The 15,821-nt window shown below is 47.4% G+C and overlaps 1 long non-coding RNA gene across 1 annotated transcript; it reads right to left on the reverse strand.

Moving 5' to 3' along the window:
- Positions 1-220: 220 nt before the first annotated feature.
- On the reverse strand, positions 221-4,315 carry LOC141988616 (uncharacterized). Its single transcript, XR_012639787.1, has 3 exons — positions 4,258-4,315; positions 1,540-1,578; positions 221-274 (listed from the first exon to the last, which is right to left on the reverse strand). It is a non-coding gene; the product is annotated as an uncharacterized LOC141988616 (long non-coding RNA).
- Between the last annotated feature and the right edge of the window lie 11,506 nt (positions 4,316-15,821).

Here is a 15,821-nt window from a genome sequence, read left to right on the forward strand (position 1 = left end):
ACCATGACCATAGTTTTCATGGACCCCAAAGGTCAACTCCAGGGCCTGAAGTGGCGAGGCTGGGTAACCTGTGAAGGAAAAGTCAAGGACAAGCTTTGAACCCTACTGCCACTCCACCCCCCCAAAAACATTGGGGAAAAATCCAACTTACCTGTGGGTTCGCGCTTCATCATGCATTTTTTACAACAGCAGTATAAGCAGTACCAACACCAGCAACATGGCAAGCATCTGCTTGTCTCCGGTTTCCTACCACTGGAATTTAGTCCCTCCTGACCTGGCAAAGAATATCAATATAAAAAGAAAGAGAGAGGTACCTCTGTCAGAGCTGTGGCCAGGACTTGGAAACAGCCAATCTGTCCTCCCTACGCTGGACCAACACTTCTCTGAAGCCGCTACATTATTCTCTAGAATCTCAGCTTACCTTGAAAGAGAGAGAATGAATGTTTCTAGCTGCTCTGGTTGTGAAGAAAAACACCTAAAAAATGATGTGAGTGTGCAGAGAGTCTGGAGCAATAACTCTCAGAGGTGTGAACCATCCTACTTGTAGCTCAGAGAGGTGTGAACTCTCCAGTTCATCTCCGTGAGTGTTTAACTCAGATGCTCAGTAATCATCATTTTAAATGCCAACTTTGGTAGCTATTTTATCTCTAATGGGAGGAAAGGGGTGGGGGGGCGGGAGAAAGGGGAATCACAGCTCTGCACAATTTACTATGAGCGACATTCTGGTGACTTAAGTGGGTGCTGCTGGGGAGTCTCCACCACTTTTTTTTTCTCTCAGTCACTAAGGAGCCAAGATTATGGAGACTGGCAGAGCCCATGAGCACACCCAAGCCCCACAGAGGGGCAGCCAGGCTCAGGGAACTCAGAGGAACCAAGTGGCATGTGCAAACCTATTTTTAACACCTGCACAATCTACTATGTGTGGTGTCTCATTTTGGCAACTCACATGGGTGGAGCTTATATTGTGGGTGGAGCTTGAAAGAGTCCCACCCCTTGTTTCCCATCCTGACCCCCAGCTGTGGTAAAGTGTGCATTGTTGCAGGGTTATAGCCCAGCTTTCCCCGTTGAAGGAGCCTTTTATTTTTGGGATGCAGGGAAATCTGCTCCCCTCCCCTTTATAGCTGGTCCGTGGACTTCTGAATTTTAAAATCCCTGGCTGAGCAAGAATTTCATGTTAATAAAAGTAAGCCACGTTATATTTTTTCAATCCAGATCCCATTTTATTGATAGAAGCTGAATTTCTGTAGCTGGGAGCCATGAAGGTCTGTCCTACCTGGCCATCTATGCATCCCTGAACTTCAGGGATATCCCCTGGCCTTGCTTATTTTACAAATATACAATGACTTGATCTGGTTTTTCAGCCCCCCCCTGCAGTCTGGCCACCAGAGGGAGCTGTTGACCAGTAGAACCTGAGCAACTGATGGCAGGCTGGCTGAGCGCATAAAGGACAGCCACTCTTCAGTTACAGTTACCATGTGCTTTCGTGGAGTTTCCATGCAGAGTTTAGCTTATATACAAGCCTATTGCATCATTACTAACCTAAGCTGATGTTTGAGCTTTGGATGTTTTCAGCTGGAGCTATGGAGAGATAAAAGGGGGAGGAGTCAGTGATTGAAGATATGCAAATTCTCAAATGCTATTGGTTGCCTCCTGTGAGGACTACAAAGAATGACCAAGTGAGACATTCTGTTTCCTTCTTAGAGCAGCCAGTCTGTCACGGAAAAGGGGTGTAGGAATTACACTAATTTACATCCCCCCTCTTCACTGGGGTTCTTCAGTTTGGGGAGATAAAGGCTTTGGTTTAATGTGCGCAATTGCTTGGGAGCATTCTTTCCATCTTATTTACCTTTTTCCCATTACCTGACGTTAATTGTTCAGGTGTCCAAACTGAGACACCAACGGCCTGAATTTCATAGATTTTGAGCACCTGTAATGGACGTCAGCTGGAGTTAGTGATGCTCAAAACATCTGGGAAATCAATCTGTAGGTATTTCAGTCATGAACTGAGGGGGGCTGCTTTTGAAAAATTTGGCCCTGAGGGCTATTAAAACAAAGGCTGATCCTTAGTCTCTTTGACCACTGGGTATCTCATTTCCATTAGGTGGCTCGTGTGGGAATAATGGACAACTCTGTGTGTGGTCTCAGTCCTTCTTATCTACACAGTACAGATGTCTCGTTCTGATTGGAGAGTCGTGACTTGTGAGTCTGATTGCTGATGGTCTACACCTGGTAGAATGCTGGCTCTACACCTCCAGCTAAACCGTAGCCTGTGTGGTACTAGTAAACAATGGCTCTACCATGCCGTGACACAGAGTGGAGATGCTCTAAGCTGTTAAGCAACAACAACCAGTGAGAATTTTGCATCCATCCTCCAATATCCTGGTATATTAAAGCTTTTTCTTTGTAGCTAAGATCCCACCTATAAACAAACGCTGAGATGGTATAGATTTCATAGATGTATAGATCATAAAACCAGAATCAGCTGTGATCATCTTGCCTATATAACAGTAGTATAGCATCTAGCCAGTATAACATAGGTCACAGGACTTCCCTAAACTGATCCCCCTTTGTACTAGAGTTGATCTTTTAAAGAAATATCCAATCTTCATTTAAAAATCTGTAGTGGTGGAGAAACCACCACCGTCTTTGGTAAATTTCTCCAATGGTCAATACAATTTGCATTGTATTTCCAGTCCTGAATTTCTCTAGTTTCAACTTCCACTCACTGGATCTTGTTAGACCTTTGCCTGTTAGTTCGAAGAGCCCGTTATTAAATATTTGTTCCCCATGTAGGTACTTATAGATAAGGCTGTGTGTCTGTCACGGAGGTCATGGAAGTCATGGATTCCACGACTTTCTGTGACATCCGTGACTTCTTCAGCAGCCAGTGCGGCTGGCTCCAGAGCTGCCCGAGCAGATCAGGCAGCCCCTGGGCCAACCACACTGGCCGCTGCTGGGGCAGTTTGGGTGTGGAATGAGGCTCAGGGCTGGGGGTTGGGGTGTGGGGCGGTGCTTGCCTTGGGAGGGGGTGGGCTCCCTGGAAGTGGCCGGCATGTCCCTGCAGCTCCTAGGAAGATGGGCTGGTGGGGCAGAGAGGCTCTGCAGGCTCTCCCTGCCTGGAGGCACTACCCCCGCAGCTCCCATTGGCTGCAGTTCCCGGCCAATGGGAGCTGCAGAGCTGGAACTTGTGGAGGGGGCAGTGCGCGGAGCCTCCTGGCCTTCCCTCCCCCTAGGAGCTGCAGGGACATGCCAGCTGCTTCCGGAGAACTGTGCGGAGCCAGGTAGGGATCGGAGCCTGCCAGCCCCGCTAACCCCTGCCCTCCCAGCACCAGTATAGGTCCCAGACTGTGTGCCTCAGCCCAGCCCCTCTCCAGCACCAGCGGTGGTCCCAGGTCGCACACCGCCCTCTGCCCCCCACACCAACAGGGGTCCTGGGCCACCCCCCCAGCACCCACGGCACCCCCGGACCTCATCCCCAGAGCACCCGCCACCCCCAGGCCTACGTTTTAGTTAGGGGTATATAGTACAAGTCATGGACAGATCACGGGCAGTGAATTTTTGTTTACTGACCGTGACTTGTCTATGGCTTTTACTAAAAATACCCATGACTAAAACATAGCCTTACTTATAGATGTGATCAAGTCACCCCTTAGCCTTCTCTTCCTTAAACTAAACAGCTTGAGCTCCTTGAAGCTATCTCTCTAAGGCAGGTTTTCTAATAATTTAATCGTTCTTGTCTCTCCTCTCTGACCCCTCTCCAATTTATCAACGTACTTCTTGAATTGTGGGCACCAGCACTGGACCCAGGATTCCAGCAGCAGCCACCCCAGTGCCAAATACAGAGGTGAGATAGCCTCTCAACTCTTACTCAGGATTCCCCAGTTTACACATCTAAGGATTGCATTAGCCCTTTTGGCCACAGCGTCGCACTGGGAGCTCATGTTCAGCTGATTATCCACAATGACCCCCAAGTTTTTTTCAGAGTCTCTGCTTCCCAGGATAGAGTTCCCCATCCTGTAAGTATGGCCTGCATTCTTTGTTCCTAGATGTATACATTTACATTCGGCCATATTAAAACACATATTGATTGCTTGTGCCCAGCTTACCAAGAGATTAGATCGCTGTGTATCAGTGACCCGTCCTCTTCATTATTTACCACTCCCCCAATCTTTGGGTCATTACTTTATCAATGATGATTTTATGTGAGATCTTTCTGTAGGCACGTGGGAGATCTCCTCCCCTTAGAGAACTCCTTACCGGCTTTCCGTGAATTGGTAAGTCTCTGTTCCAAGTCTCTCTTGTTTATTGTTTTCAGCACCTCCACAGTCACATCCACTGCATAGTCCTCTTGGTAGTAGCTGACAAGCAGGTTAGTGAGGTCGATGCGATCTGTGTTCTCCAGCGTGCCCCAGGGGATGTTCTCATATGGCTTCTTCACGGGCATTGTCTTCAGGTGGAACTTGAAGGTCTTGAGCTCTCTGTCTGTCAGGTCATTGAGTGTCCACAGCAAGCTGTCTCTCACCGTCTTCTTCATGGTGACTCCTCCCACCGGGTCTGAGCAAACTGAAGCACGAAAGGAGCCAGGGATCTGCTTGTGGGTGTGCCACAAGAACTATGGAAGGGCAAGAGAGTGAAACCTGAATTAAAACTCTCTCACACACTCTGCTCACAGAATCTGTATTCTTATATTGCACCTGAGGCCCCAGCCAAGATTAGGGCCCCCATTGTGGTGGGTGCTGCACAGACCCCAACAGAGATCAGCTGGTTGCTGAACAAACACATGGCAAGGCAGTCCCTACTCTGAAAGGCTTGAGCATCTAAATAAACAAGCCAAGGATGGGAGAAAGGGATACAACATACGAACAAGTGATGGGAAACCGAGGCACAAAGGAACGTGGGACAAATTTTCCAAAGAGCTCTGATCCCGATGTTCTGAGCCCTTCTGAAAATTTTGTCCTAGGGGACTCATCCAAGACCACCCAGGGAGTCTGTGGCAAAGATCGAATCCAGGTGCCCTAACCACAGAACCACCCATCCTCTCCTGTCTCGTGCTAGAGGTTTGTGTCTATCAGCCTCTGTCTATCCTTCCGTCAGCGCTATCTCTCCATTTATTTATGTCCTGCACCCTCCCTCTTGCCTCTCCTCCAGCTCCAGACACTGACCTACTCCAATTTCCAGTGCCAAACATTCATCCCCTTCCTCCTTAAGGCAGATGAGCCTGTATTCTCCCAGCACCCACCTGCTGTGACATTACCAGCGCTTCACACTACTGCAGGTGGAGAGAGACCCTGGATCTAGCGGTTCCATAGATGAGTCCTTTGGAATCAAACCTGCCAGAGAAGAAGAAAGGGGCAGGTGGAGAAGACGGAGAGTCTGGAAGGAGTTCAGTAAAGGAGAGCACTGCGTGATGGGTGGACCCGAAACTCACCCGTTCCGGACTCTGAACCCTTCCCGGAGTTCTGTCCTGCTTATCTCATGGCTGCTGTCTGACAGCAAGTACTGAATGTGAGATAAAGGCAGAAGGGACAGAAGTCTGTGGGTGTTAGAATCACTCAGGCAAAGAGAAAGGGCGGCCTTGAGGTTAATGCACGGTACTGGTATACAGGCAACTGGGATTCACTTCTCAGCTCTGTTACAGACTCCTGGGTGACCTAGGAACATAGGAATTGCCGACTGGATCAGAGCTGTGATCCATCTAGTCCCAAATCCTCTCTCTGACTGTGACCAGCACTGGTATAAGAAGCTTGCAGTAGCAGATGTGGGATAATCCACCACCTGCTTACGTCTCTTTCTAATCTCTAATAGTTAGAGATCAGTTCAAGCCCTAAAGAGTGAGGTTTAACATACCTTCCATAACCATTGGTGCGATTAATTATGCTAACTCTGAATATTCTTGTTATCCATAGAAATGTCCAATCTTTTTGTGAATCTTGTTACGTCCTTGGCGTCAGCAGCTTCCTGTGGCAGTGAGTTCCATAGTCTAATGATAGATTCATAGATTCCAAGGCCAGAAGAGACCACTGTGATCATCTAGCCTGACCTCTTGTATAGCACAGGTCAGAGAACTGCACCAAAATCATTCCTTGAGCGATCATCTTTAGCAGAAACATCCAATTTTGATTTTAAAATGGCCAGTGATTGAGAATTCACCATGACCCTTGGTAAATGATTCCAATGGTTAATTACCCTCATTGTCAAAAATTTACCCTTATTTCCAATCTGAATTTGTCTAGCTTCAACTTCCAGCTACTGGATTGTGTTATACCTTTCTCTGCTAGATTGAAGAGCCCATTATTATATATTTTTTCCCTATGTAGACAGTAATCAAGTCACCTCTGAACCTTCTCTTTGTTAAGCTATATAGACTCTTTGAGCTCTTTGAGTCTATCTGTGATGGGGTGTTCACCTCACACCATCCTGGAAGAGATTAATGAGGCTGAGAAGGGGCCAATGGATCAGCTAGTCCACAGTTGATGGGAATCAGGTGTCCTAAGTAATCCCCTGAATGGTGACAGCGCCAAGTTGAGAAGGAACAGGCAAGGTTAGTATAAAGCCAGGAAGCTGGCAACAGAAAGGGGCTGCAGGGATGTGGTCTGAAGTCACTCCTTGGGAGGTGGGAGTTTGGGTTGGTACACCCAAAGAGTGGGGAGCCAGAAGCTGTAATAAGGGGTCCAGAGAAAGAGGAACAGGGTCTGAGAGAAAGTTGACCACAGTTGCCAGGTATAGTGTCCCTGGACTGGAACATGGAGTAGTGGGTGGGCCTGGGTTCCCCTACTAGCCACTGGGGAAGTGGCAACATTAAGGTGGTGCATGAGAAGACTGCAAGAGACTGTTGATATGGCAAGACTTAGATACCCTGGAAGGAGAAGACTATAGTGACGTGACTGGAGGGCCAAGCCCTGAAGACAAAGCACTTAGAGTCACAGGGAGTGAGAGAGAGACAGCAGAGTGGGTGGGCAGCAAGAATCAGAAGGGACCGTCTGAGCTGGGTGAAACTATTCCCAGAGGTGACCACAAAGAGGCATCCCTAGCAGTGAGTAGAGTGCCCCAGGACACTATCACTATAATGTATATTTACTAATTCTTTAATCATTCTCATGGCACTTCTCTGAATTCTCTCCAATTTATCAGCATCCATCTTGAACTGTGGGCTACAGGACTGGACACCATATTCCAGTAGTGTTTGCCCCTGTGTCAAATACAGAGGTAAAATAACCTCTTTATTCCTACTGGAGATTCCCCTGTTTATGCATCTCAGGATCACTTTAGTTCTTTTGCCCACAGCATCAAAGTGGGAGCTCATGTTCAGCTAATTACCCCTAAATTTTTTTCAGAGTCACTACTTCCCAGGAGAGAGTCCCCCATTCTATAAGTATCACCTACATTCTTTGTTTCTATATGTATACATTTACATTTAGCTGTATTAAAAACATATTATTTGTTTGCACCCAAGTCAAATGCCTAAATAAGTGTAGATATATTACATCAACACTATCACCTTTATCAACCAAACTTGTAATGTCATAAAAAAAAATCAAGTTAATTACACCCGGTGTGAAAAAAAAATCCTTTTTATCAGTTATGAATTTGCCACTTTTAAATTTCCATGAAAGTCCCCTTGTCCTTGTGTTAGGTGACAAGGAGAACAGAAATTCCTGATCTACCTTCTCCATCCCTTTCATGTTTTTCATACTTGACCACAGCTCCCTGTATTCATCTCCTCTTTAAAATAATGATCGATGTCTTTTCAATCACTCTTCATAGGAGAGTTTACCCCAGGTGGTTGATCATTCTCATTGCCATACTCTGGATCCCCTCTGACCTTGGCCAGGTAATTACATCTCTTTCTGCCTCAGTTCCCCATCTGTCAAATGGGGAGAGCAAATATTCCTTTGATTCAAGAAAGGGCTTGAAAGGGATATTTTGTTAGTGTCTGTAAAGTACTTTGGGATCCTTGGATAGGAGGGAAAATGATTATAAAATCAGTCTTTAGAGCTGGCCATCATAAAGAAACACAGGGCCTGCACAACAGAATCATACTGGCTCTAACCACAGAGCAAACATGCTGCCACTTTCAGAACAAGCTCCTAGTGCAACACAGAGTTAGCCTATGGAACTCACTGCCACATGATATTGATGAGACCAGTAATTTAATAGGATTCCTGAAAAGGTTAGATATTTATATGGATAATGGGAATATCCACATTTGCCTTAGGTAGGATACAAATTGAGGGGTTATAAAGTCTATAGCTTCATGGTTTAAGACAACCACTAACTGATGGAGATTAGTAAACTTTCCTGGGGAGGTGTGACAAAATGGGAATTTTCTGTAATATTTTATGACCCTTGTGTGTGCCTCAGTTTCCCCTATATTGTGCATAGCTATTGAGGGGGTGAAAAAGGACTGTTTGCTCTCAGAAAATCTGAAGATAATGGCAAATCCAGTCACCAGGACATTGACACCTAGCAAGCAATGACCCGGAGGGAGATTCATTTCCCAGGCTCTCAATATGAAAGCTGAGCAACATTTCCCAAACTGAGAACAAAGGACTGGAGAGGAGTGAGGTGGGGGTATAAGAGATGGCTGCTGGAGAGAGTCTGAGACTTTCACCTGTGAACTGACCAAGGTCAGATGGAGAGAGAGCTTGAGCCATGAGGTTCACTACCTCTTGGCTGGGCTCTGGGCTAACCAGGCTATGCTTTATCTTCATTTCTCTCTGCTAACCTAAGGACCTCTTCTGCTGTGTTTCCTTTGACTAATAAACCCTGCTGTTTAGAAAATGCTGTTTGAGTGTCACTGCAAATCCTCATGAGATGCATTAATTCCTGAAAAGTCTCTACCAGGAGTCTCTCAGTTGGAGTTGGTGAATAGAGCTCACGGTGTGAAGCAGGAGTGCTGGAGCCCCAGAGAGGCAGTCTAAAGAGGTGGTGAGGCCGTATGGAAGCCTGAGGGAAGAGTGGAGACCCCTTGGGGGTCTGGCACACTGAAGGGATTCCTCCTAGAGACTGTTGCAAAGCTGGGGCATAGCACCCCTCCTGTGAATCTGGACAGGACATTATTCCAGAATTATCTACTAGGAGGGTTCTGGCATTTTTTTCTGAGGTACTGGCTACTGACAGAGAGGTGATACAGGTTTAGATGGAGCAGTGGTCTGCTGCAGTCTGGCAGTTCTTACGTTCCTATCATAGAGAAAACCTGCTGGAATCCAGGAGGGAATTAGAAGCCTCGGATTATTTTTACAGAGAAACAAGCCAAAGTGAGAGCTGAGGCAGATTATGTGTTCAGCAGAACATGGCAATGTTAGACCCTGAATGTCCACTATATATAATGATATGCTGGAAGGTGTTAATGGCAGTTGTCAATCATAGACCTATTAAAAGTTGCACTAGTTATTTAGGCTAAATGAGGGGGGCAATTAAATGTCCTGTTTGGTGAGAGCTGAAATAATAGAAGCCACTGCCCAAAGCACAGGCCAAGAGAGCAACGGTTGAGAAAAAACTAAGCTATGTGGCCCAAAGAGTTTCCCTGGAGACTGAATGCAGGTGTTGGGGCATTGATTGGTTGGAGCTGTATATGTAAGGAACCTGAAAGCCACCAGACAACAAGAGAAGCATAGCTGTGAGAGGGAGCAGAGACAGAGCTTCCTGGGACACAGGACTGGCTGGAGAAACAGGGTTGGAAATGGTGAGTAAGGAAACTGACTCCTTGCCTTGTATGTTTCTATTGTGTCCAGAGAAACAGGACTTTGTGTTCATTCTACACAAATAAACAGGATTGCAGCAAAGGATATACCTGACTTGCACCATCAATTTCCCCTCCTAATGGAAACAGCCTGGCAAAAACCCAAATACTGGCTAACAGCTGGGGTAGAAGCTGCTGATGGCACATAGGACCTGATTTTGCAGACAAAACACCCAGGGAAGGGCTGCAGTGCTGGGCCCATAAAGCATCTGGGAACCAGGTTAAAGTCCTGGTCCCTACCCTTGGCAGGAGGGGAAATCCCTGCTGGCTGATATTGCCAATGACAAGATTCAAGCTCTGCTTCCTCTTGTGACATCAGCTCTGCCCTTGAGAGGAAATTCCAAGAACTGGAGTGACCCCTCTTTGATGGGAAGTGGGCAAAGAGTTTAGACAGGAAATGCATGGCTCCCAGGAGCTGTTCTCATAAGAGAAAGGGGAGGTGCAGGGCAGGACCTTTGCTGTCACATCACAAACTCCATATGTCTCCTCTCTTCCTAAATGACTAATAACTCTTGCAACACCACTGCCATTGGTTATGCCCTGAGTCCCACTTCCCTCGCGTCTCGCTCCCTCGGCTGAGCCCCGCATCTCACTGCCCCACTCTCTCTGGCTCTGTCTTGCTGCCCAGTCCCAACGACAGCTTCTTTCCTTCCCTGCAACTAAGGGCAAGAGCAGTCCCTGAACTCAAGGTGACACAGGGACTGCCTCCTCTGTCAGCCCCAGGAAAGCAAACACCTCCCGGCTCCCAACTCCTTTCCCCCAGCTTAAGGGATGGTGCAATATGCAGACATCCTGGGGAGGTGGGGAGCCATGCAGTCTCGCCTAATGCAGGGCACAATCTGGCCTCAAATTCCTTTCTCCCTCCTCATCCCCATGTTCTGACAAATAGGGCAATCTCCTGGATGAGCCTTTGTGAGTTGAGTTAAACCTTCCTGAAGTATGCTTAATATCTTTTGAGTCCATTTTATTAAATGAATGGCTTATGTATCCCTGTGGGCCGTGGATTCTATGCAGTTCCATGGGAAGGGTAAATAGAGCTCCTCCAGGAACTGACAACAGTGGAGGGGTGGTTAGTCAAAGTCATTCAGTTGTAGCATCTCTAGAGATCATCCTAGCCCTAACCCAGCACCACCCCTGGAAAGGTGCTCACAAACTGGATTCTCAAGGGGCCAACCGGCAAAGAAAGGATTTTTGGATAAATAGCCGAGTGGTAAACTGACTCAGGGACCTTCTTCTTGATCCAGCAAATGGACAGGAGGGTCCACAGGGGGCCCCAATCCTTTAGCCCAGAGAGACCCTATAAGACTGAGTGCTTGTTCTGAGCAAAGGGGGTTGTGAATTTGAAACTACAGGAGAACCCCTGGGTGGGGTCTGAAAAACTGCTCACCTGCCAGAACCCATGATGGAGTTGGGATGATCTCTGGTGAGCTTATTAACAGGCATACAGGTTATTGTATTGTTTTGAATGTTTTCTCTGGCTTGCTTTGATCTTAAGAATAAAATGTGCTTGCTAGGAGGAGCTGTGTGGTAGATTAACTGTGGTACAGAAAAGGCAAAAATAAGCCTGCTTAGGCAGTCTGTCTTTTGCTGGGGACATCACAGTGTAGGCAGGGAACTGTTTAGACTGGAAATACCCTGGTCAGGAGGGAGAGAGATGAATGTCTCCACTGAAGTGAGGTGACAGTGAGGGAGCTGGAAGCCTAGAGTGGGTGCCCTTGATGGATCACAAAGGGGGAATATAGATGTAGTTGTCCTCAACTGTGACCCATGTATCCTAGAATTAAAAAAATCTGGTTCATCGAATATCAGGGTTGGAAGGGACCTCAGGAGGTCATCTAGTCCAACCCCCTGCTCAAAGCAGGACCAATCCCCAATTTTTGCCCTGATTCCTAAATGGCCCCCTCAAGGATTGAGCTCACAACCCTGGGTTTAGCAGGCCAATGCTCAAACCACCAACCTATCCCTCCCCCCATCTAGTAATACTAGATGATCTAATGTCTGTCTTGGTTTACCTGGTAGCTGGTGGTTTTATGATTTAATAGTGGGGCTGAACCTATGAGGGATAAAGTGCAGAGGCAGGAAAGTGAATCATTATCTGATCTAATCTGTCTTTGTACACTGCAAATCGCTGATGTAGCTCAGCACCTCATAGAATGGCTGAGGGCCTGATCCAAAGCCCATTGAAATCAATGGAAAGACAACACAAGAAGGGATCGGCAGGGGGGCTCCCGTCCCAGCGAGCCCAGCTCTGCCCCTGGGCTCCCAGGTGCCATCCCCAGAGCCCCCAGCTCCTGTCCTCCCCATGTGGCCAGCTCCTGAACCACCAGCATCTGCCTGGGGCAGCCTTTCCCTGCCACTGCCTGGGGCTCTGCTTGCTTTGGGGCTGGGCACAGACCCCTCCCCTGAGCCTGCAGCCTGGCCTCCAAGCACAGGCACAGCCCTGCCCAGGGGTCTGCATCCATTGGGCCCTGGGGAGCCCTTCATAGTCCCCCCCCCCAGCACCCAGGCCAGCCCCTGATCGGCTGCTCCAGCCTCCTCTATGCAAATACGCCCCCATCTCCTAAGGCTAAGGAGGGCCCAGGTGGATCTGTGGGAGGAGGGGAGCGTGGCATTTTCCTGAGGTGACAGTTAAACAGACACACTGACCCCCCAGGGGAGCAGGGGGGAGGGTTGAGCTCAGGGGGCCCCTCAGGGGCTAGAGAGGGGGGAATTCAGGGTGGAGCCAGGAACAAAGGGTGAGGGGAGGGAGAAGCTTGGGAGGAGGGGTCGATTGGAGAGGGGAGAATTTTGGGGGGTCAACTGGCTGAGGGGAGCTTGGGAGGGGTGTCAATTGGGAAGAGGGTGTTTTGGGGGTCATTTGGGTGTGGGTAGGGGAATTTGGGGGGGTCAGTCAGGAGAGGGGAGGAGATTCAGTTATTGGAGGGGTTAATTTGAAAGGGGGAACAGTTGGAAAGAGCGGGGTCAGTCAGGAGAGCGTGGGTCAATTGGGGAGGGGAAGGGGGACAGCTGGGCAGGAGCAGTTGGGGAGGGGGTCAGGGAGGGAAGGGGGACTTTGGGGGGAGGATTTTGGGAGGGGGTCAGTGAAGAATCAGTTTGTGACCCCCCCCCCCCGCCCCCAAGGGCCCTGTCTGCAATGTGTTGCTGTGTTTGTGCTGCACTGGGCCATGGAGCCGGTGCTGGGGCTCCCTGCTCACCCTGGGGGGTCTGTGGGTTGGGCCGGGGCAGCCCGCAGGAGGGACATGCCTTGTGGATCTGCCTCTATGTAAATCGCGAAAACATGGCACAGGGGCTGCTTAGCCCCGAGGCTGAGTGCCCCCGCCTGGTCAGGGGCGCAGAGTTGGGTCTGACTCATTAGTGAGGGAACAGCATCCTCAGCCCAGCCCTCTGCTCCATGCTGCTGCTGCTGAGCTGCCAGGGTTTGAAGGGAGCAGCCTCCCAAATGCCCCCATGGGATAGCCGCTCCGTCCACCACAGATCCAGGAAGCAGGTACCAAGCCATCGTCCTTTGCTGCAGGAAGACACCACAAGGTAAGGTTGAAGGAGTGGGTGAGGGCAGATCACTGCATGGACCTGGAGGGTTACCCCATAGCTCTGGATAGTTCAGATAAACTGTCCATGCTTTGAATTGTATGAGGTTTCTTCGTCACTAGAGTCACATGGAGTTTGGCAATTGTGAGGGTGGTTTATTATGGCATGCCATTAAATGGAGCGTGTGACTATGGCCGTGTTTCCCAAAGTGTATGGCACAACTCCCCGATGAGGGCACGGGGGTAAAGGACGAGTCCTGGGGGCACATACACACATCTCAACTGTTCCCTAGCGTTAGCTTTCATTTTTAAAAAAAGTAAGTCTAGCTGTTACGGTTGCAGAGAAACTCATCAAAATGTGACTTGAAGGTAATTGATGACTCAGTGTTGTCTGTCTGTCTGAGTCTGCAGAGACCCTGAAATAAGAGGCTGGAGAGGTGTGACGTGCCCCTTTCCTTTCAGTGGGGACTGACTCAAATGCCAGTGATGCTGTTTTAAAAGTCAGCACTGGGAACTATTTTGCTGCTCAAAGCATGTAAGAAAGAAGAGGAAGTATATTATGAAGATCTAAAATATGGCTAGGCCTTTAACACTAGATGGCAGTATTAGTGAGTGGGGCGGGGGGGAGAGGTAGTGTTTGATTTCATTTTACTGAAGGGGGGGCTCAGTTTTCAGAAGTTTAGGAAAGACTGGCGCATGGTGAATCTTGTATGGCATTTTGCAGTGATAAGGCTGATTTAATATAGGGTGTTATATGGAGTTTGACAATTATTAATGAATTTGCATGTTTTTTTTTTAAATATTCTTTTGTAGTCATGTGGGTTTAATTTTCAAACTGAGTCTCCAGTTCCACAGCTGAAATTTTGCATCCACAATAAATTGTGGCCCACAATTTTTCTCCTCAAAATTGTCGGTACAATTAACTGAGGAAGCAAATTTGCACCTGCTAAACTGGAGGGTCAGTTGGAAAATCAGGTTAATAGTTACAGTTTATAAGAATCAGAAATACTTTTGGCCTTCTGGTGGGAAAGAGGCTGGCTTATCAGCCTCACACTGCATAGGGCATGTACACCACTTCCCCTGCCTCTTGGAATCTCCTCATTTATAGCCTGTTCTTGCCTGTGGTCTCTGAGTGCCTTCTGTACTTGTGAAATTGGGGGTGGGGTAAACAAAATTTTCCTCACAGTAAATTGCAGTGATCAGTGTGTGGTTCATGCAAAATTAATCAGCTGGACCAAACCCCTATGATGCTGTTGGGAGAGTGATGAAGAAAAAGGTTGCCACTGTATTATAAGGAACATGGAATTAGGCGAGAATGCTGAAATCCATGATACATAATGGTGAAGAGTCAACATCCTGTGGGTGTGGGAAAGGGTAATGTGTTATACTAAGGGGTCTATCCATCTCTCTCATTTTAAATGATCCCTTATCCCCATGAACTGTTCCTCTTCAGAGAATTTTGCTGTAAAAAGTCACATATGAACATTATAATGAATCAACAGCCAGTGACTACGAAGCAAAGAATTGTATTAATTTTATTTTGTTTTTTGTATAAGTTGTTTTGTCCTTATACAATGATGAATTTTCAACAGCATTAAAGTAGTATGCAAGGCTAGTTTGCTAGTAGAAATTAGTAACTGCTTCTAAAAGTATGCATAGCACTCTGACCCCTGGATTAATCAACAGTAATGTATTACAAGAAGAAAATAGGTTTCAGAGTAACAGCCGTGTTAGTCTGTATTCGCAAAAAGAAAAGGAGGACTTGTGGCACCTTAGAGACTAACCAATTTATTTGAGCATAAGCTTTCGTGAGCTACAGCTCACTTCATCGGATGCATACTGTGGAAACTGCAGAAGACATTATATACACAGAGACCATGAAACAATACCTCCTCCCACCCCACTCTCCTGCTGGTAATAGCTTATCTAAAGTGATCACTCTCCTTACAATGTGTATGATAATCAAGTTGGGCCATTTCCAGCACAAATCCAGGTTTTCTCACCCTCCGGCCCCCCGCACAGGAGAGTGAGTTTGTGTGGGGGGGGCCGGAGGGTGAGAAAACCTGGATTTGTGCTGGAAATGGCCCAACTTGATTATCATACACATTGTAAGGAGAGTGATCACTTTAGATAAGCTATTACCAGCAGGAGAGTGGGGTGGGAGGAGGTATTGTTTCATGGTCTCTGTGTATATAATGTCTTCTGCAGTTTCCACAGTATGCATCCGATGAAGTGAGCTGTAGCTCACGAAAGCTTATGCTCAGATAAATTGGTTAGTCTCTAAGGTGCCACAAGTCCTCCTTTTTCTTTTTAAGAAGAAAATAAAACCCTTCATGTTTGAAGTAACCAGCTTTCAGCTTTTCTGCCCTGCCCCAACACACGTTTTACCAAATTAATAATAATCACAACAATAACTTGCCCTTCTTTAATGTTTTCCATTAGATAAAGAAACATTTATTGAATTAAGCATTATAACCCACAGAGAGGTGGGTCAGATTCATTATCCCTTATTTTACAAATGACAAACTGAGGCATAGGGAGGAGTCAGGGAA

Source organism: Natator depressus, chromosome 6 (assembly GCF_965152275.1).
Source record: "Natator depressus isolate rNatDep1 chromosome 6, rNatDep2.hap1, whole genome shotgun sequence".
NCBI classification, from domain to species: domain Eukaryota; kingdom Metazoa; phylum Chordata; order Testudines; family Cheloniidae; genus Natator; species Natator depressus.